We start from the raw sequence: 21,884 nt of genomic DNA, 5'->3' as shown, positions 1-21,884 counted from the left end.
ACAGTGGTTAACGAATCCGACTAGGAACCATGAGGTTGCGGGTTTGATCCCTGGCCTTGCTCAGTGGGTTAAGGATCTGGCGTTGCCATGAGCTGTGGTGCAGTTCGCAGACACAGCTCAGATCCGCATTGCTATGGCTCTGGCATAGGCCAGTGGCTACAGCTCCGATTCGACCCCTAGCCTGGGAACCTCCATATGCCGTGGACACAGCCCTAGAAAAGGCAAAAAGACAAAAAAAAGCAAAAAAATTATTAAAACAAATTTTATGTTATATGTATTTTATCACAATAAAAAATCACTAAGAAAATAAATAGAATAATATAATTTTAAGCATAGTTTAAAAGCATACGGAAGAACTAGGGTTTTAACTTTGTAATGTATCTAATATTAATTTTAGAAACCAAATAGAATTTTTTTTAATTTTTCAACTTTTATTAATATACAGTTGATTTGATTGATGTCAAGTTTGTGCTAATTTCTGCTGTACAACAAAGTGATTCCATTACCCACGTACACACATCCATTCTCTTTCAGCTTCCTCTCCCACACAGATCACCACAGAACACTGTGTAGAGTTCTCTGCGAGATCCAGGAGGAAGCCACGTCAACTTCTAAATGGTGTCTTCTGAGATAAAACTACCTCGAGTTAATTTTTCAAAGCCCTAAAATTACTGATAATAATTCAAGACAATTAATTCATCAATTGAGTGAGCTGGACTCAGTGGGACTCTCGATAGAACTCAGTCTTACTCATTTCGACCACTTGCAGTTTCACTGCTGCTGTGGACAATTCTTGACCCACTCCGGGCTGAAATCTCACACAAGTTCCACAGCTTTTCCTGTGACGCTCATAAATAAAGTACCCAGGCCCATCCAATAATTTTTAAAAGGTGCAGCTAGATGTGCATGTGCTTTTACCCTCTGTATACATAATACCTGTCACCCCTGTTCACATTTCTTAACTGCACTGGGTGGTGGGAAAATGTGGGTTTAGGAGTCTGGACACCTGGGTTCAAGTTCAGGGTCTGCGCATGTCACATGGTCTGTAAGGGATGGGAAGACACGTGACCTCGTGAGATGCAGCCAGGCTCAGGCACACTTGGCTGGGTTTCTTTCGGGAAGAAGTGAGATGACGCCTGTGGAGGTGCCCAGTGAGCACTTGCAGAGAAGGGGCCCCTGGAATATCTGTCTCTCTCCATCTGCCCCACGTGTGAGAGTATCTGACACTCACAGGTGTCTACATGCCCCCCAAACCCGCCCTGCCAACCTGTAAAGGTCACACCCGGGATATCCAACCCGCCTCTAGCGTTGAAATCAGCTCCCAAAAGCTGCCCTGTGCACGAATGTGTGATGTAACTTTGCAAATTAAATGTGCAATGCTTTTAGGAAAATGCTGCCCTTTCCTTGCCTGCTCCCTACCGCTGGGACCAGGTAATTTGTGGGCACATCTGCTGCAGGTGTCAGGGAAGACTCTTGGAGATATTCTTAGCTCCTGGCCTGGGGTCTGAAGCTGGCTCCGGCGACACAGTGATGCCTGCAGCATCGGGCAGGTAACAGGAGTGGGGCAGGAAGGGCTGCGAGCCAGGCTGGACCTGGGCAGGGTGAGCAGGTGGATCAGCAGGCAAGGAAGCCACAGAGCACTGCTATCGGGGGCAGGAAAGGGAGGCAGGTACCCCAACCCCTCTCCCCCCAAACCCCTATTTATTAGATATCACTTACCAGATATTTCCTGCTTCAAGCAAGCAGCTTAACCCCTCTCGGCCTCAGTGATCTCATTTGTATGGGAGGCGTACAGACTTGCTTAGCTCATAGGCTGAGGTTGTTCTGGCTGGTAGCACTTTAATTTACAGGGTGCCTGCCAGGCAGCCAGCATTGTGCCAGGTGCTGGAAGGAGAGGGACGGAAGATCAAAGAGAAAAGGAGGCGGCATAATTGTCACCCTTGCCTGAGAGAACCCATCACTTCTTCGGCAAATCCTGCCATGGCGCCTCATTTTTCTGAGCTTAAAATCCAAATTCTGTCTCAAGATCCACAGAAAACTTTGTGATCCAGCCCTGGTACTTCTCTCAGCCTATATTTTGCGATGGTTCCTTTGCTAGCCTGAAACAGAATCCAGGGGTAATGTAATTTATCTACCCAAGATATTTTAGTCACTATAATAACATATTAACTTGAATATGGAGGGGGGAAGTAATTTGTATCAAAACAAGATGCACTTCAGTAGCTAAGTTCTGTGACAAGACTTCACTCATCAGCCTGAGAATTTGTGTTCGTGTGAAAAATCATAGTGAATGCCACCACGAGAAACACAGACTGACAACAGGGGTGTTGTTTTGGAGTCTCGATACCAAGAGTGATGTTGCCAGGGGTGATATGATTTTCCCAACATGGCAAACCCTGCTTGGTAACATTCCCAACAAAACACAGAGCGATCGCCCCTTAATTTATGCAGTAGTTCCATTCCTAGAAAAATTCAGGGTATTATTAACACCGTGCTGACATTACTTTCTGTGTATATGAATTAGAGAGTTATGTCCAGGCTTAGATCAGTAGAAGTTGGCTTTTTACCTACTGATTATCTCCTGGGACATCCCCAAATCTGCAGGACCCAGGCCCGTCCACCTTTGTGTAGGACTCTTAGAGGCACTGACTGAAATCTTGCACCCTTGGTGCCTACTCATTGCATATCTGGCATCTCCCCCCAACAAATACCCCAAGTGACCTCTAGAGGACATATCACCCTCCTGGGACCCACAGATCTAACCTCTCTGTCTACTCCCAACTTTGGTCTTATCTTACCTGCTTCCTGTTGACAGTGTTCTCAGCCACACAGCTTTTTTTTTAAGGGCTTTGCACATGCTGTTCCCTCTGCCAGGAATGCTCTTCCCCAGCTGTTCACATGGCAACCTTCCCATCCCTCATGTCTCTGCTCACCTAACATTTGCACTAGAGTGGCTTCCCTAGCTGCCCTGTCTACAGAGCACACATCCCCAGCCCAGCTGGCCTCAACTTCATCACCTGTTCTTGGCCCTCGGGGCACACATCCTGCTGTAAGGATCTTTTTCTAGGCTGTCTTCCCCACCCAGTTCAGCCCACTTTTCTGAAAGGGTCAGAAAGCAAACATTTCAGGCTTCACCAGCCCTACGCTGTCACGACAACTCAAGCCTGCCCCTGTTCCTCCAAAGTGGTCACACACAATATGCAAATAAGTGGGCATGGCTGGGCACCAGTAAAACTTTATTTACAAAACTGGCAGAGGCTGGATTCAGCCCATAGGCAGCAGTTGGCCAATCCCTGAACTAGATGCTCAGCTCCTCATCTGTCTGGTTTACTCTTAAATTCTTCTGGTCTCGTACAGTGTGACATGGATGCTAAGAACTGAAGGAATATACATTGAAGAAATGAGTTTGTCTGGCTGGAATGAGGAACAACTGAAAACACAAGGAACACTTACTAGTCTTAGCATTTATGGAATCAGTTCCACGCTGGTCACACACCCTGGCACTCTCCGAGTCCTGAGAAGGGTGGGCAGGAGAATTCAGGGAGGGCTTCCTGGAGGAAGTGGCCCTGAGCAGTAGCTGAAAGAAAGATGGGATTTGGACCACGGTAGTCATGACGAATACTTGATCAGTCATGAATTCATCCCCTCACTCAGGACACTTGTTGGTGTGGTCTCAGATTCTGGCAATGCACAGATGAACACACAATGCTCCCCAGGGCAAGAGAAGACTTTGATCCTGTTGTTAGGACAGTCTGGGGATTCCAGGGCCTCTGTGGACCAGTCGCACTTCTGGGTGCCCCATGCACAGGTGAGACCAGGGTCACACCCATCCAAGTATGGCTCAGTAGTACCCCAAATAGACATTTATCCCACTGACCTTCCGCATCATCCAGGCCCACTGTGCTGTGCTTGGGAAATCAGTGCACCTGTCCTCAGCATTGCCCCAAACCCTCACCTCCCACCCAATGCAGTCACGGGGTCCCAGTCCTCTGCCCTCCCTCACCTCAATCACAGTCTGTCCCTGGAACCCCCATCATGATTAAGCAGCAGCATAATCATATGCTCATCCCAGGAAGGGATGCCCTAAGGGTGGTTCTGCAGACAGAGGCCAGGGGGGATTCTGAGCCACGGTGCCCCTGTGCCATCAGAGCACCAGGACACATCCCTTCCCAGGCAGTGTGTGTGTGTGTTTTGCTTTGTTTTGTTTTTTAAGGGCTGAACTTGCAGCACATGGAAGGCTAGGGGTCAAATCAGAGCCGCAGCTGCCAGCCTACATCACAGCCACAGCAACACCAGGACTGAGCCATGTCTGCGATCTACACCACAGCTCACGGCAAGGCTGGATACTTAACCCACTGAGCGAGGCCGGGGATCAAACCCACATCCTCATGGATACTAGTCAGGTATGTTACTGCTGAGCCACAAGAGGGGGACCTCCCCAGCAGTTTTAAGTAACAGGGGAGGGACATTTCAGCAGCATGATGGGTACCTTGAGACCATGAGTTGACAATTCTTTGACCTTTTAAGAAATTATCTGAAATTCTTTTTAAAAAAGAGTCAAAGCTATCCCCACTCTTCCCTCTTGGTTGTCTTCCCTCCAAAGTTCAAGGCTTTGTACCTCCTGCAAACATCAGCTGCTCTTCTTTCCCTCTTAGCTTGGGCTTCTCGGAATTCAGAGCCAAATACATAGTAGCCCAAATCATCCATGGTGGGCATGTTGAATAGTAAGTCCTCATTTGAATGGATTTTGCTGCCTTCTTTTCCCTCCCCTTGGATTTCTGGTCAGTTTTTGAAGGTGTAATGGATGCATTTCTATAGGCCAACTCACATCCTTCTAGAGATAAAGGTGACTTTTGTGTAAAAATAATCATAATTTCTGAATGTTTCCTCCGTCTCTCTAGCCCCTCTAACTCTGAGCCCATTTTATTAATGTTGGACTTAATTATTTTGAAGTTTAATTTAAACAAGGCAACTTTTGGTTAATATTTCAAAAATAACATATTTTCTACCTGCTAACAGGGGTAAAAATAGACAAATGAATTTCTCAACACAATTTTGACATCGTGTCACTACAACAAACAAGGACACACTTTCTGCAGGAACTCCACACCACAGCCACCTTCTTAATCTCCACTCTGTGCCCTGGGGGTGACCTCGAGTTAATGTGCCACACGGGGCAACCCCATGGCACTCCTGCAGGGAACATTGGGAGAGTTAGGGACCACAGCCCAGAAGTTACTAAGGGTCACCCCCAAATCCCCAGAGGGCTGCTCCAAGTGAAGTGACTAAGAGCCAAGCTTTGGGACAAAAGGACCCTTCATTCATTCCTTGGTTTCTTGGCCCATTCAATAAAGCAAGTACATTTCGGGGTCAGGCTTGCTAAGCACTGGGAAATGGGAAAACACAGAAAGTTCATGCCCCCCGGCCCTCCCCTTGGAGAGTGGGGAGACCCCAATAAGCAAGGGAGCTACCAAGTGAACAAGGTCATTCCAATCTGTGCTAATGGAACAATAAGCAGAGGGGCAGGGGGAGGTGGACACATTAGGAAAGGCCTCTCCACAAATGAACCATCTACAAAGCAGAGACAGACTCACAGACACAGAGCAGACTCGTGGTTGCCTAGGGGGAGTGGGGGAGGGCCTGGGAGTTGGGGTTCAGAGATGCAAACTATTACATGTAGAATGGATAAGCAGTGGGGTCCTGCTGTATAGCACAGACAACCATATCCAATCTGCTGAGATAGACCATGATGGAAAATAATATAAAAAAAGAATGCGTGTCTGTGTGTATATATGTATATACATGACTGTGTCACTTTGCTGTACGACAGAAATTGGCACACATTGTAAATTTTAAGTGTACTTTGAAAGAAAGAGAAAGAAAAAGAAAGAAAGAAAAAGAAGGAAAGAAAAAGAAAGAAAGGCCTCTCAGAGTTGGAGACATCTGGCAGATTATGAGAAGGGCAGCAGAAGCGTGTCAAGGAAAATAACACTAAAAGTCCAAAGCAGGAAAAAAAACACATGGAGGTAGAAGGTACTAAAGTGTCGAGGCCAATGAGGCTTCAGAAAACTGTCCAGAGTCCCTGCAGATGTGCCAGTGGGGCCAAGACGATGTCATAAGAGAGGAGAAAAGAGGACAAACACTGATCTTGACGGTGGGAGAATCAAAACACAGAACAAAGAGCAGAGGTTAAAAAAAAAAAATAGGGAAGAAGCTGGGATCCTCTTTTTCTAGAATAAACCAGTGGCTCTCCTGCAAGTGGGCATCACTGGACGGGAGAGCCAGGGGCGCTGTCAGTCTGCACACCTGCAGTTCTAAGGGTCTGCTTCCTTCCACGCCTACCTGAGGACCCCAGGCCTCCCTGCCACTACCAAGCCTGGTGGCTGTGACATCTTCAGTGGCGTTCAGGAGACCACGATGCTGTGCTGAGAATCACTGATGACCCTTTATCATCAAGCTCAAGCCCTTTCCTCTGCACCTGCCTTGAGCTTATGCTGTTCTGGGTCCCCCTTTGTAGAGGGATAAATCCATTGGATGAACGGCAAGGGTTTCCTGCCCCATCAGTGAGGGGGTGATGCTCTCGAACCCTTCAGAAAATATCCACCCGTGCCAGCAAACTCAGGGCCCTCATCTGGGGCCTGCTGGTGACATCTGAACACCAGCATCATGCAGTGAGACGCGGAGAAGGCACAAAACTCTACCTCGCCACCTTTTTAATGAGTAAAATCCTCTGGCTGCTGCCAGGGCCCTCAGAGACCAGCTATTAATGAGCGCTTAGAATAGACTGTGCCGGTTTTATACGTGTACGGTGGCCTGGGAGAGACACTTCAATTTCCATTTTACATCTGCTGCCATGTTCAAGTGTCTCCTTAAGGGCAGGAAAACACTTGGCAAATTCTGTCTTTAAAGAGACATGTTCAAAGAGAGCGTTCCTCCCCACAGCCACATTCTATATGTGAGCACTTTTCAATTTTCAAAGCATATATTTAGATTATGTATATGAAAACCTGAGCCGCGCTGGTAGGCAGCCGGGCTGCAGCTGCACACACAGCTCTTCCTGCCTCTGGGGGCTGCCAGGAGAGGGGCTTCCCTTGCTGGGTGCAGGGGATGGAAACCGCGGATGTTTTGTTCCTATTTACAGACCCTGGTCCTGGCTAGCAGGTGATGTGGGTCAGAATTTGATGAGCTGAGATGGGGGGTGGGGCTGGACCAGAGCATGAGCCAGGAGAAGCCCAGAAAAGGAGGCATGACTGGCCAAGCCACATGGGGTTCAGGTGATGGGGCTGGATTCCTGTGGCACCCTTGCACGGGGGTCTTTGCAAGATGAGAGGAGGGTCTTGAGGAGAAAGAAGGAAGAGGTGGAGATAAGAAAGGACTTTGGAAGGCTGCAGATGCTTCGAGGTCTCAGTGACAACCCTGTTATCACAAGAGGCCATTGTCTGCAATGGGGAGTGAGTGTGAAGGCTGGGAACACACCAGGTGGCCTCGTGGTGTGGCAGAAAGCACAACCTCTAGCTCTTGCACTGACCACGGGCTGCTACCACAAAAATACCACAGGTGATGGTGTAAACAGACACTTATTTCTCACAGTCCTGGAGCCTGGAAGTCCAAGATCAAGGTCCAGCATGGTCAATGCCCAGGGAGAGCTCTTTTCCTGGCTTGTGGATGGCCACCTTGTCACTCTGTCCTCACCTGGCAGAGAAAGGGAGAGCCCTGCAACCTTCTTCCCCTTATAAGGGCACCAATCCATCATGGGGGCTCCACTTTCATGACCACATCCAAACCTAATGACCTCCCAAAGTCCACCTCCAAATACCTTCAAACTGGGAATGAGGCAACAACCTATGCATTAGAGCGTATATGGGAACAAGGGACAGACATAAACATTCAGTGCTTAGCACCAGCTGTGTGATATTGAGCAAGTTGCTTGGCCTCTCTGAGCCTCTACTTTTCATCTGTAAAATGGGATCATAATCCTTCTCCCTGTTGTGAGGATAGCATGACTTGCCACACGTACAATGTGCCAGGGACACAGGTAGACCTGGCTCAGTGGTGTCTGTGTTTGTTTCTACAGCCCGATAATCACCTGAATCCTCCAGAACAGAAAAGCCATCCCCCAATCAACCTCAGAAGACCCACAGAATAAATGTGTCATGAACAGAAGAAACCCAGAGATATAAAACATATCCATACTTTGAAAGGGGACGGTGCGGGATGAAAGTCTCTGACAGTGTGAATTACTGTTGATTTCATCATCGTTGCCAGCCCCAGAAAGCACAGTGCTTCCAGCCCTAGGCCTCTGGCATCCCATGGCGTTTCCAATTATCTCCAAATATGTTACAAAACTCTGACCAATGCTAACTTGAGTTTTCTCTAATTCAAAAAGTCACCATTCTCCATCATCAGCACTTTGGCAAGGCGGAGAGGTGCCACAGAACCAGGCCGTGGCGGGGTCAACCTGCTGCTTCTCCCATTATTCCTCACTCACGAGTCTCTATGTTCTCGGGGTAGCAATGTGTCTAGTGAAAGACTCTGCTTCCCAGCCTCTCTTACAGGTAGGTATGCCTACGTGACTAACATCTAGACATTGAAACAAGAGAAACTCATAGGGAAGGACTTCAGGGAAGGGTCTTTGAAAGAGAGGAAAAATGACAAGAGAAAAACCCCTTTGTTTTACCCTCTTCCTTCCTTCCTGCTAACTGGAATGTGGACACAATGGCTGGAGCTGCAGCAGGCATGTTGAAATGCTGAGGATGGAAGCCAAATGTTGGGAATGGCAGAACAAGAAGAAAAACACACAGCCTGGGTCTCAGATGATCATGAAGCCACCCCACCAGCCTACCCAGGATTCTTGTCCATTAGAGGGGAAACCTTTACACACTTAGCCATTGTTAATGGAGTTTTCTGTTGGGTTCAGCTGAACCTACTCCTAATATATGTATTTAGTTACTGGAGGCTGGTGATTGTGTGAAAGGGAAGCTCTGGGTCCCTGGCTACTAACCCATTGTTGGCAGGAAACACGAGTGGGGAGGGGGGCAGACAGAACATCATGGTACAGGATGAGCATCCAAGAGCACCTTCCCATGAGTGCCCACCCATCTTAACTAGCACTAGACCCCAGGTAGAGTGATCCACCCTTCTCCGTTTTACCTTCTAGAGACCCCCAGCCTAAGCCAAAATCCTGTGCAGGGGGAGGGTACTGCCACAGGAAAAGGACATGAGTCAAAATGAAGCCTGGTTCCAATCCTACCTCTGACTCTTAACAGCTGTGTGACTTTGGACAAACCACTTAACCCTTGAGTTTTAGTCTTCTTCTCTGAAAAATGGGAATCACCAGTAACACCCACGGCAAAGGGCTCTGTGGACAATGTAAATAAAGTAGCTGGAATTTAGCCCCTGAGAATGATAGCTGTGATTATTACAGATTAGTTGTGAACCAATATTATTATTTTCAGAGAGCCGTCTTGGGGTAATGGCACATCCTCTCTTCGTAAAGGTGTGAGGTGGCAAGGCTTTGCGCAGTGGCATTGCTCTATTTTTTTCTCATGTTAAGGTGGAATTGGCTCTAGCACCATGAAGGTCAATCCTAACTGTCTGCGAACTGGAAAGAGGACAGGACTGGCAGGGAGAGACCCAGTTTCTGTCACTGCTTCACCATGAATTAGCTGTGTGACCTCAGGCTAGTCACCACCTCTTTCTGAGCCTCAAATCCCCAACCCATGAAATGAGGATGCTAGATTCCATGTCTGGGACCCCTTCCAGCATCCAAGTGCAGCAACCCACGTCAATACAGGGGAGCCTGAGAACCAGGATCAGAACAGTCAACGCACCTGCTGTCCTTCTACCTGCTGTCAATTTTGCCCCCAGTCTCCTCAGCCCCTCAGTCATTCACAGTGTTCTTTCCTATTATATTCCTGTTGTATCAAGGGCCTGATCTTGATTAAGTCTCATTTCTGCAGACACTGAAAGACTGGGGCAAAGAGAGTCTTGAGAGCATCGGTTGATCCACTTGATGTCAAAATTCAGATGTGCAAAGCCAATCAATTGGAAGCTTATTGGTTCATAAAAGAATCATCTGGAAGCACAAATAATCTTGCCCATCTGTGTCTTAATCACATGGGTCCCTCACGTAGTTGATGGGAAGCAAATTATGCTGAGCGATTGGCTACCAAGCTTGAGGCCCTAAGCACATGTTTAACATACAGGATTAATTCAGTCCTCTGTGTAAGAATCCCTCAGGTAGGCATCTCATCCGTACATTGCCAACAGGGTAGAGGGCCATTAAAGTTAGATATTTTGCTTAAGTTAAGGTCACACAGACAATAAATGGTTGAATCAGGATTGGAATCTAGATCTAATCTAGGTTGTCACCATAGCACCATAATCTGGAAGCCAGAAAGAGAAAAAGCACAAAATGGGGTGATGCCAGGCAACAGAAGAGACTATGTGACTCTGTGGCTATGTGACTTTGGGACAATGGCAGGATCTCTCCCTGCCTGTGTTTTCTCAGGTATTAAAAATGGGCATTGGATAGATCAGAGCCCCATTCTCCAGACTGGGACCTGGTGGGAGATGTCCAAGCTGCGAGGATGCCCCCACCCCTTTCCACACTCAATACGTCTCCGGGCTGCCAAGGACACAATGCCCTTGGGAACCTCTCGATGGACAGAAGGCTGGGGATCTTGACTTCACACATCTTCTCTTCCCTGCCCATCTCCAGGTGCCCACCACCTCATGGGTGTCTCCACTGGATCTGCAGATCCAGGCAGGTCTGCTTACAAACCCGAATGTGTAACATCTGGGCTGTGTGGGATAGCTGGCCTGTTTGACTCCTCTCTAAATGGCCACCCAACTCCCACTCTACAGACTCTCACCACCCAGTAGTTTCTTTAGGGGATGAGAGCCCCTCAACTGCACGGCTTACCTGCATCAGCCGTGCAGTGCCAAATGATGTAACCATTCCATGGAATCCTATGAGACTTTTGCAACAAATAGATGGTGTTGCTGCAAAAAATTTAACAGGTCAACAATTGACACTGGAACTCTTTCAGATTTGCCAATGAATCTGATGCCCACGTGTTGCCAAAAGCATTTATTGTCCCATAATTTGATTTACTTTTTTTTTTTTTTCCATGCTGCTCCTGGTGCCTGCAAGTAGGGGCAAAATGGCTGATGTCTCCAGATGCCACAGAGGCTAATAAAGCTTGCTGTGCTCCCAGCATGCTCTCTGCTGTCAGAAACCGGCAATTAACTTAATAGGGTTCTTGAAATGGAGTCGATCCGGGAAATGCGGCATGTGTTGACACTCTCCCGCTGATCCAGGCAGCCTCCCACCATTGACTTGCAGGGTCTATTTGCTATTTGAATTATTTAGGAGCTTGTTATGTGAATTAAAAAGCAGCACTTTGCAGCATTAAGTCTAATATTTTATGATCTTCAATTGATTAGGTGGGCTTTCAGGATTACATGGAAAGGTTAAGATAAAACACACTTCAGACAGGCAGCTCTCGCCAGTCAGCTTTGCTTTTCAAAAACCTAGATGAAAACCCAAAAGAGATTGCTTCCTTTTTCTCTTCCAAGCGAGGCTTCTGGAACCTGCTTTCGAACCATCAAAGGGCTTTTCCACCCTGAGGATCCCGGGTGCCCTGGGTTCTCAGGACAGGCAGGAGGCTGGTCCCTCATTTCTCTACTTTTCTTTTGTCTCTTTCTTGGAACAAAGATACCAGTGATGACAGGATGCCCAGAGGGACTGCCTCCCAAGCCTGGGCCTGCAAGGGGAAAACACTGCCATGGGTTCCCAGCCACTCACTTGGACCTGGATGGGTACCACGGCAGCACCTGCCCTTGGCCAAGGGTGTGGGTAGCATACGCCCCATGCAACACCAAGTTTACCAAGTGCCAAGCTCCAGAGGACCTCCCCTGCCACGAGTGCCAATTTACACTTTCCTGCCCCGCCACCACCTATCCCCAGGCCAATGACAATAGCTTTCTACAGGGATTTTCCCATCAGTTGCATCCCCATCCACACTACATTCTGCAGCCAAACACTGTGGGTTTTCTAAAACCCAAGTGGCTCTGGGACCCCAGATCTGACATCTCTAAACCTCCACATCTTCACCTGGACCACAGGCTACTTAAAACTCACGTCACAGTATAATGGAGAAGGATTTAAAGAAGTAACAGGAGGCCTGGAACAGAACAGATACTTAATACATTAAGGTCATTATTATTTTTAACTCTTATAAACCTCATCCAAGCTCAAGATTTTTTTTTTTCCCAGAACACCATAAAGATAGTCCCTGATCCCTGAAATCAGCAATCCTGTGCAAAACTAACATCTGCCACACCCCAACCCTGCAGCCAGTTCTGAGAAAGGGGATGGATGCAGCATAGCCCTCCAGCCTCTAGAGGGCGCTCCACTTAATAGGGGAGGCAGCACTGAAGGAGTCCATCTCACCCGAGGCAGAAGGAGGGATGTGTGTTGAGGGGTTGGAGGATGGGGGAGAATTGAGCCAAGTCTCTGGGGATCCGCTGAGAGGAGCCTAATTCTGTGACCCATGACCCATCAGATCTGGAGGATGTGCCATTAGGAGGAGAGCAGACACTTTGACAACGGCAGCAGGAGGAAGAGTGTCTGGATGATGAACAGGGCCGTCTTAGGAGACCTCTGCCCTGAGAGGTGAGGCTGTCGCTAAAACCTCTTAGGGAAGAAGTTATCTTCAGGACCTCTCTGCTAGAGGGAGGCCCTGAAGCCAGGAAGTTGCTCTCGGGAATTATCTCACCACCACCACCAAAAACAACTGCTGGGTCTGGTTTTTTAAGGGAGTAAGGTCCTCACCTTGGGTCATATAGATGAGCTTGAGGGGGCTAGGGGCCAAGAAGACTCTAAAATATGTGCAAAATCTTATGTGAATGTATGCAGGTACATATGCGAGGTAGAGGTTCTATAAAATTCTGTGTTTGTCAAGATAGGCTAACTGCTAGCTGCAGTAACAAATAATCCCTAAATCTCAATGGTTTAATACATATGTCCCAGAGCAAGCAGGCCGATAAGGCATAGGCAGTGAAAGGTAGGATTCTGTTGGCAAGGGCTCCACCATTTTCAACACGTGGTTTCCAAGGTCACTCTGAGTCACATCCTGTTGGCAGGTGGAGGAGAAAATGAGCATGAAAGATCTTACAAGAAATTTTAAGGCCAGACCCGGAAGTAGAATACATTACTCCTGCCCATATTCCATTGGCTAGAACACAGTCACATGAGGCCCTTGGCTGCGAAGGAGGTTGGGAAATGTAGTCTTCCTGTGTACACAGGAGGGGAAGAAAACTGGTTTGGAGATCACATCTCATAGCCTTGCAAAGGAACTTGTGTAGAGGGGAGATAAAAGGGCAGGGGATGAAGAAGAAGAAGAAGTACCATTTGCTTTATGTACATTATTCACTTAATTCTCACTATTAATAATAGATTTTTTTTTACTTAATATCCATCTTATAGAGAAGAAAATTGGAATTCAGAAGACTAAATCACTTACAAAACATCACACAGTAGTGAGTGGTGGGGCCCAGAATACGAATTCTCTCTTGTCAAGATACAGATGTAAAGGCATCTCATTTTACGACTTTTACATATTATATATTTTGAGAGGGAAGGCAGCTGTGGATGGAGAAGATAATTTTGACTTTGTATTTGGGGGTCAATTAACATCTATTGACTTTTTACTCTGTGCCAGACACCATTCAAAATGCTTTTCTATATGTGGAACAATTAACTCCTCCAATAACCCTCTGAGGTACCTCTAGCTATTAGCCCAGCTTTATGGATGAGGAAATGGGAGCACAGAGAAGTTACATAGTTTGCCCAGGATCCCCCAGCTAGTAAGTGAGGGACCTGGACTCCAACCCCAGTGGCTCGGCCAGTTCCAGAGACAAACATTCCTTCTCGTGCATGCACTCACTCAGCGTGCAGTTGCCCTTGGCCACCCCCATGAGTTCAAGACAAGCAGAGAATGTGTCTCCCTCATGCCCCACCTTGCAGCCCAGGCCTGCCCCTCCCCCACCTCAGAAGTCATGGTCTGAGGGCAGGCCTCTGCCCAAGGGCGTGCTGACATGCCAGCAGAGTCCCCAGCCACTGGCAAACTGAAAGCCCCATGGCAGAGCCCACTGGTCCATGTTGGGCAGGTACTGTAAGTCCACAAGCAGCTGGCATCTCTTCTCAACCCCATTCAATCCACCTGATGGCTTCATGAAAGTGGATTTTTACTATCTCTGACCACTGGGTCATTTAAGCCAAAATAAATTTGGCTACTGGCGCCAGAAGCAGACCTAGGATGTACGAGGAGGGGAACGGAGGCAGCCTGGTCCATACTCAGGCCCCCTGGCCTCCAAGAGGCCGGGTCACATGGGGTGAGGTCCTGGGGATGGGGCAACATCTCACACAAAGTCAAGGTATTGACTTGAGGCTCTTACCCAACAGCAGCAAGCTGGTGGGCAGTGGGGGGAGGGGGAGTGAAATCACCCGCAGGCACTCAAGACAGGTGGGCTCCCAACTGAGGAGGGGTGAAGGGCGTAAAAGTACCAAGGTCAAGAGAGGGGTCCCTCAGATGAAGGGGACACTAAAGCCAAAAATCCAGAACCAGAAGAGGGAAGGGGCAGCCCCATGTGCCCCGTTTGTTCCAGGACCCCTGGGAGCGGAGATGCCAGGCCTAGAGTCAGTTGGATCAGATCAGAGCCCAGCTCCTCCAATTCATTAACCCCAGAGTTCCCACCCCTCAGTTTCTCAGCCTGTAAAATGGACACAACATCATCTCACCTCACAGGGCTGCAGAGGGTGGTCCAGTGCGATGGAGCACGCAGAGCACCGAGCACCAGGCCTGGCAGGATGCTCTCCATGTTGGCCTGGGGCCTGGGGCCTCTACATACAGTTCTCTTAGAAAAAGACAAAAGAAAAAGGAAGACACAATTCTTTAATCATCTATATCATCAAACAAGACACCTCATTCGTAGCTGTTTTGTAATTAAAACAACCTCCCCTTCATTTTCCATAATCCTGCATCCTGATCTTTAAGGCAGGTCAGTGGCCTGGTGAGGACCTGGCCCAGAGAACCGAGTGTTTCTGAGGTCAGCATTTATACTTCGCAGCACTGTTCTTTGTCCAGTTGCTTCCTTCATCCCTGAAGCAGCCTGGGAGGTGGGGAGAGCTGACCTCATGACCCCCACTTCACAGCCAAGGTCATGGAGACTCCCCAAGGGTTTCCATGAGCAAGCAGCAGCTCTGAGCTCCAATGCAGGGTGTTGCTGGTGACACGGCAGGGGCTCAGAACCCTCTTAACTGCCTGAGGACCAGCACATGGGCATCAGGACTGTCAGGCAGAAGCAGGGTTATGAGTGTAGGCCCTGGAGAGAGACTGTGAGTTCCGATCCCAGCTCTGCCACCGGCTTGCTCCTGAGACCGTAGGAAAGCAATGGACCTTCCTGCATCTATTTCTAAAGTGGGGATGACATTACTTCCTACCTCCTAGGGAGCCATGGGTGCCATGAGACTCAAAGAGCTAATGATATGTGTAAAGCAATGAGAACAGGACCTGGCGTATCGTAAGAACCATTATGTGTCACTACTAATTCCCCATGCGGGAAACCAGACCCACCCACCATCTGTTTGCTTCTGACGCTCTGTGCCCCTGGATGCAGCTGAGGCTGCATCTTACCCATCGTGGAGAATAAGTCAGAGGCACAATGCCGTGTGGTGGTTCGAAGTGCAGGCTCTAGTTCCAAGTTCAGACCCATCACTTCCTCGCTCTGTAACCTTGGCGAGCTCTCTGCTCTGAGCCTGTTTGTGCCTGCATAAAAGGGAATCATCATAGTCCCTGTTTCACAGAGATGGGAGTATTTTGTTCAGCGATGGAACCCATATGAAGCATCTAGAACAGTTCCTGGCACATGGGAAGTGCTAAACAAGTGTCTGCTATTATTGTACCGATGTCCCCGGCAGGCACCAGTTCCAGTGCACGATCCAGTGGTGCTAAGCAACTAGTTTTGCATCCTTAAATGAATCGAGTATTGATACTTGTTCTCTGGATAGCCAGAGGTCTTCTCCAGCTTTTCTCCCAAAGGTAGAAGCCTGGGGCGGGAGTTGGCTACCAAGGATTGCCACTGTGTCCAAGATACTCATTGTTTATAATGACCTCACTGAGTAAATAGAGTGAGATGCGGAGCCTGGCCAGACCTTCCAGAAATACTCTGTCCCTGGCTCCAGCCTGGATGAGGAGACACAGTGACCCTGTGATCCTAGCCAGTTGACTCACCTTCCCAAGAAGAGCTGAGCTGCTGATGCAGCCCCACCCAGCCTCTGTCTGCCTCTTTCAGATGGTCTGGCAAGCCCAGCAGGAGCCAGCCTAAAGCAGCTGGCTTCAGTGAGAAGGAAAAGCAGGTGTGAATCTGTGATTAATGCCAAAGAGGCCACTCTAAAAAGCAGAGAAGAGCTCCGGCCAGGGAGCTTGAGGACAAAAGGCCAGGGCCACATGATGTGGCGCGGGGGGGGGGGGGGGGGGGTGTTACACTAAAGGGCAGATAGCACCAAGGTGGCACTGCTGTGCTGTAAAGTGAGGGGCTGCAGGGGGCCTGAGCTCCAGGTAGGTTGGAAATCCAGAAGGCCCCCTCCTTGACCTCCAGCACCAGGAAGCTGTGGGGAGAGTTCAAAGAAACTGACTCCAGACTCTAGGTCAAAACTGATCAAGGTAGAAAGATGGTGACTCCAGAAGAGTTCAATTAGCAACCTTCCTGAGAACCTAGATCTCCTTAGAACATTATTAATTTTGAAAATGTAATTTCCATGCCAGTGATTTCACTTGGAATCTTGAATGACAGAACTGGGCACTCAGAGATAATGCAGCTCAACCACACTGACTACAGGTCAGAAGACTGACTCCATTCATCCCTTCGGCAGGATTTCCTGAGCACCTACTGCATAGCAGTTACTGATCAAGGAGCTGGGACCCACAGAGAACTAGACAAACGAGATCCCCGTGCTCATGGAACTTAGATTTCGGGGAGGCTCAGCAAATAGAAACATTCAGATAAGGATAAATATTAGGAAGAAAACCAAGGGCATTGTGATAGTGATGGGTCATGAAGATCTCACAGAGGTGACAGTCGAGTTGAGGCCTGAAGCTGAAGCCGTGACAGGAGCAGAGCAAGAAAGAGCTCTGCCAGCCGGGGCAAAGGCCCTGAGGCAGGGACCCATTTATGGAAGCCCAGAAAAAGGGAAAGGGGAATATGACTGAGGTCAAGTAACCCCTGATGATAGTTTGAGGGCACTTTGCTTTGTGCCAGACACCATTCTAAGCCCTTTACTGGCAGCTTATTAAATGCTCATAAGGACCTTTGAAGGTAGGATTCCATTATTAACCCCATTTACAGGTGTGGAAACTGAGGCCAGAGAAGTCAAGTAACCAGCCCAAAGTTGCCCAGAGAGGACAGGGCAGGCAGAATTCCCTCCCTGGCACTCCAAATCTAGGCAAAAGCTGGAGGACATAGATCCTGTGGGTTTCGCAGGTTTCCCAGCCAAACAGGCGCTCTGGTCATCCCCTGGGACCGCAGTGTGCAGAGCCAACCAAGCTGCCTGGTTCAGCCTGGCCTCCCGCTGCTCCCTGGCTCTCTCTCTCTCTCTCTCTCTCTCTCTCTCTCGCGCGCGCGCGCGCGCGCGCGCGCGCGCGCCTCCTCCTCCGGAAGCCCTCCAGGATGTCTTGGGGAGGCCAGAGTGGTAAGGTTAACCCACTCTCTGAGAGCCGGTACCACCTGCATCCCCCTGCCCCGCCCGGCCCCGGAACTCTTATGCCCTCAAGTCGACAGCGCATGTCCAGCGCCATAAACCCCCCTGGTGACCACGCGGTGGGCACCCGGCCGCTGGCGCGCACGCGCTGACCCTTGCGGGCACCTCGGCTCGGGCGAGACCCGCAACCCGCGACCCCCGCGCCCAGGCATACGAACGTTCCATCCTCGAACCTCGGCGACCCGAGGATCCCCAGCCTCGCGGTGGCGCGGACTGATTGGCAGGTCCCCCCCCAGGCGGGAATGGGGGCCGGGGGAGGGCTGTGGTGCACAATTGCTGTTTTTACTCCTGCCATCATTAATTCAACTATTGACAGAGAAAGGAGGGTCCGCCGCGGCTTTGTGTCACGCACTCACTGTAATTTACTTGAAAAGAATTAAATCACAATTACCTGCCATTCGTTTTGCATAAAACGAGCCTAAGGAGGCTGCAATCCCAGAGTGCTTGAAAGGACAACAGCCCCATTGTTGCCTTATTAGAACAATATTTCTCAATTTGAAACTTAAAACATTGAAATTAGCAGCTTTGTTTGACTGCGGTGGCCACGGATAGGCGAGACTGACACCCCACCTCGGACTGCAGACATTACAGTTAACGAGCATAATTTTCATTCATTTAGGTCTAGACCGATCTTTTAAAATCGTTGCATTTAGTGTACAAATGTACCTCCCAAATGTTAGAAAGGAAAATGTAATCTTTTGTCTGTTACCCTAGCCCGGTTGATAAATTATCTAAATGCCATGAAAATTCCTCTTGCTGGAGCTAAAATCAGAGCAAACTGTAATTAAGCCACCGGAGATTTGGTTAAATGTCCAAAGACATCACACTGTTTCTCAAATAAAGTTACTTCTGTTCTCATTTTCACTCCTTTCATGACATGGTCGTCAGGTAAACATGACTGATGAGCTTTTAGACCCAGGTTTTTAAAGCGTGTTTAAAATATTCAGTTCTGCAAAATTACATCACCGTTAACTGGTGTGTTCAGCAAATCTGAAGCTAGGCTAGGTTTTTAACAACTTCTGTGAAAGTAAACTGCTGCTTTCAGTGAGCTGTAGTTTCCATTAACATTAATGGTTTTTCAATAACAAAATGTAACTGTGCGATCAGGCTCCTCTATTAAAAAGAACCCAGTTAACTAATTGTAAGAAGCCTTGAACAACCAGGAAAAACTGCAAATTTAAAAATACAATTGGTAACATTGGGAATTGTGTTCACATAAAGTAGCATGTTATACTGCTTTATGGATGTGAAAAGAGAGATGATCTATTTCCTCTCCATAAATCTATAAATAAGGTTGAAAATGGAAAAGGTGAATGAATAGAAAGATAAAACTTTTAAAATCTGAGTGGCAAAAAGCAAGCTGAAATGCAGATTTAGTGCCAGGAATAATTAAACTGCGAAGTAAAAAAACCCTGTAACCTAGGAAAGCAAGTCAAAGAAAGAGTAAAAATACCCCTGTTATTGCTAACAGTGGACTTTCCTAACTTTAAAAAGTTTAATTTTATGATTGAAATGTTACCAGTATTTTAAGAGGTTTAAAAAAAAAAAAAAAAAGATTGAAGGCTGCCGCTATTTTTTTTTTTTTTACGATGAATGGTCATTTCCTTTAAAGAAAAACATTTTATTGCCTGTTCATTTTTATTTTTAAAATGAGTGTGAAACTTATAATGTTTAATGTTATTTTGAGTGACTTAAAATTTGTAAGTAATGTTTCCTTTATTCTGTGAGAAGAGAATAAATATTTGACTTCAGCAGAAAACAAATTACATGCAGAAGGATCCCAGGACTCAACTCTATTTTCATGACTGGGCTTTTGAACAATAATCCATAGAAGTGGGCAGAAAGGGATTCATCGGGCAAATGAAACAAAGTCCCTGATCTATATTCCTATTCTGATATCACCTCCTGGAATATCGGCAACATTTTAAGTTCCAGTCTAAGCCATGAATTCCTTCAGAACAAATCAAATGTCTTTAAAGAATATTTTCTGTTTGAAAAGGAATTAAGCTCTCCTGAAAGAATTTTAAAGGTTGTGATAGTCACAGTCTGATAAAGCAGCACCTTTAATGAAATTCTAATTAGCAATTTCATGCACTTTGCTATTAGTCATATCAGATTAGTGCACATTTTCACAGCCTTCCTTTAATTAAGTGCACTTATTCCAAGTTTCAAACACTTTCCTTATAAGATGAAAACTGTGCTGAAATGTTATTTAGTAAACAGAGGAAGTGTGAAAGTGTAGGTGTGCGTGTGTACAGGGACGGACATTTTTAACTGTCTACAATTTTTTTTGCATGTAGAGTTGGTGAACTCAGATTTTCATGCTTTCTTTCTTGCATTCTCAGTGTTTCTTTGACATCTAAAGGACCTATTCAAATCCTTAGCCCAAGTACACATCATGTGTGTTTTTGCCTAAAACATATTTTCTGTGTGTGTCTATGTGTCAGAAGATCTTTTGCCTAAAATGTCTTTTCTTTATGTTTGTGTGAGTGTGTGCGTGTGAGTGAGAGAGAGAGAGAGAGAGGGAAACTGTGTAATATACAATATTTAGTTTTAAAAATCTCCTCTGAAAAGCAAGGAACAAGAATTTGCCTGTATAAAACCCCCATCCCCATCACCTTTCGAAGGCACCTCCTTTCCTTTGATAAGATTACATTCGACCTTCTAACTTTCATTCTGAAGCCCCAGCCAGGAGCAGGCAGCCAGCTCTGTGCTAAGCCGGATCCCCGGGCACCGGATGTCTTCCCTTCATTTCAGACTCCACTTCTCCTCTGCAGGAGCCCAGCAGTCAGTCCCAGCCATTCATTTCCACGGAGAGCAGGACCTACCTTAGCGACTCACACCCTGCAGACCCCAGAATCCCCCAGCTCTTCCCTTCCTCCCAGCTTGCTGGAGGGTTGCTCCAATTCAGGGAGATTGTATTGTCTGGGAATCAAGCTGATCTTATCTGTAGCCTTTTGTCAAGTGGAAATTTTTGTTGCCTGTTTTGCTCAGAGGTTGAAACTTGTAATATATTAACTAATTGCTTGCATCTCTAACACATGTTCTCATGTTGGTGTCATTCATTTATACTGTAACATTTTTGACATTTTTAGATTGTCTCTTGGGACTCCTGGGCCTCTTAGCAGTTCCCTCCATGAAGAGTGTTTGCCTAATCATTACTGACTGACATCTCAATAACAAGCAACCTAGGAGTTGGGCGCATCTATTGAAGAGTTCTGGGGTGTGTGCGTGTGTGCGCGCATGTGTGTGTGTGTGTGTGTGCGCGCGTGTGTGTGCGCGCGCGTGTTTTAATTCATGGTCTACTTTGTCAAGTCATGTGTGAGCCATAATTTAAGCTAATAATTACCAGACATGAATTCAATGAAACATTGGTGTCTACACTTTAAAAAAATAGTCCTGCATTTTAATGCATTCAGAAAACGTTTGCCTAGGGCCAGGCTGGGTCCAACACGCATATGGAAGCACTTTAAAAGTGATAAATGATTTGGAATCTACCCTGTCTACTGGTGTGCTTCTCAGGAAAGAAAATTAGAGCTAACAGGTGTTAGATAGGGAATGCTGGGGCATTTTAATAGAATTGTCAAAATGTTGGTACCAGATGTTGACATTAATGCACACAACTCGGAACGTAATACCGGGCCGCCATTTAAATGATTATTTGTTTAAATTTCAAGTCGCCAGCAGGAAATCCTTACTTTGTTCATCACCTTTCTCTACACACCATCCGCCTGCTCTTTCCCCTACGATTTGCATCAAAGTGTCCTGGCTGTTCAGCTCACATATGCATGCTTTAAATAATCCATGCCTGTCAAATTTCATTTTTTCTTTTCAGATCATACTCATCACATCCCAACTCTCGCCAGCCTTGAAGTCTGCCTCAGTGTATTCCTATATGAGAAAAAAATGATTTAAATACTGCCAGTTACAGGATAATTAATCTTTGAACTACCCGGTAACTTCAAATGTATATACCAAGTAATCTGCATGAACTTGTAATTACTATGTATTTATACGATATTTTCCATGTAATCACCAAGTCGTTACATGGTTATGTGAG

General features: G+C 47.2%; 1 long non-coding RNA gene across 2 annotated transcripts; it reads right to left on the bottom strand.

The window, feature by feature from the left end:
* Positions 408-20,767, bottom strand: LOC110256770. 2 transcript variants are annotated; one of them, XR_002338720.1, is made up of 6 exons: positions 20,653-20,767; positions 15,702-15,833; positions 14,807-14,922; positions 3,454-3,577; positions 1,720-1,884; positions 408-1,592 (listed from the first exon to the last, which is right to left on the bottom strand). It is a non-coding gene; the product is annotated as an uncharacterized LOC110256770 (long non-coding RNA). The 2 variants fall into 2 exon arrangements; XR_002338721.1 differs by lacking the exon at positions 15,702-15,833.

Source organism: Sus scrofa, chromosome 14 (assembly GCF_000003025.6).
Source record: "Sus scrofa isolate TJ Tabasco breed Duroc chromosome 14, Sscrofa11.1, whole genome shotgun sequence".
NCBI lineage: Eukaryota > Metazoa > Chordata > Mammalia > Artiodactyla > Suidae > Sus > Sus scrofa.
The sequence above is the reverse complement of the archived record's forward strand: the minus strand, read 5'-3'. Positions and strand labels throughout refer to the sequence as shown.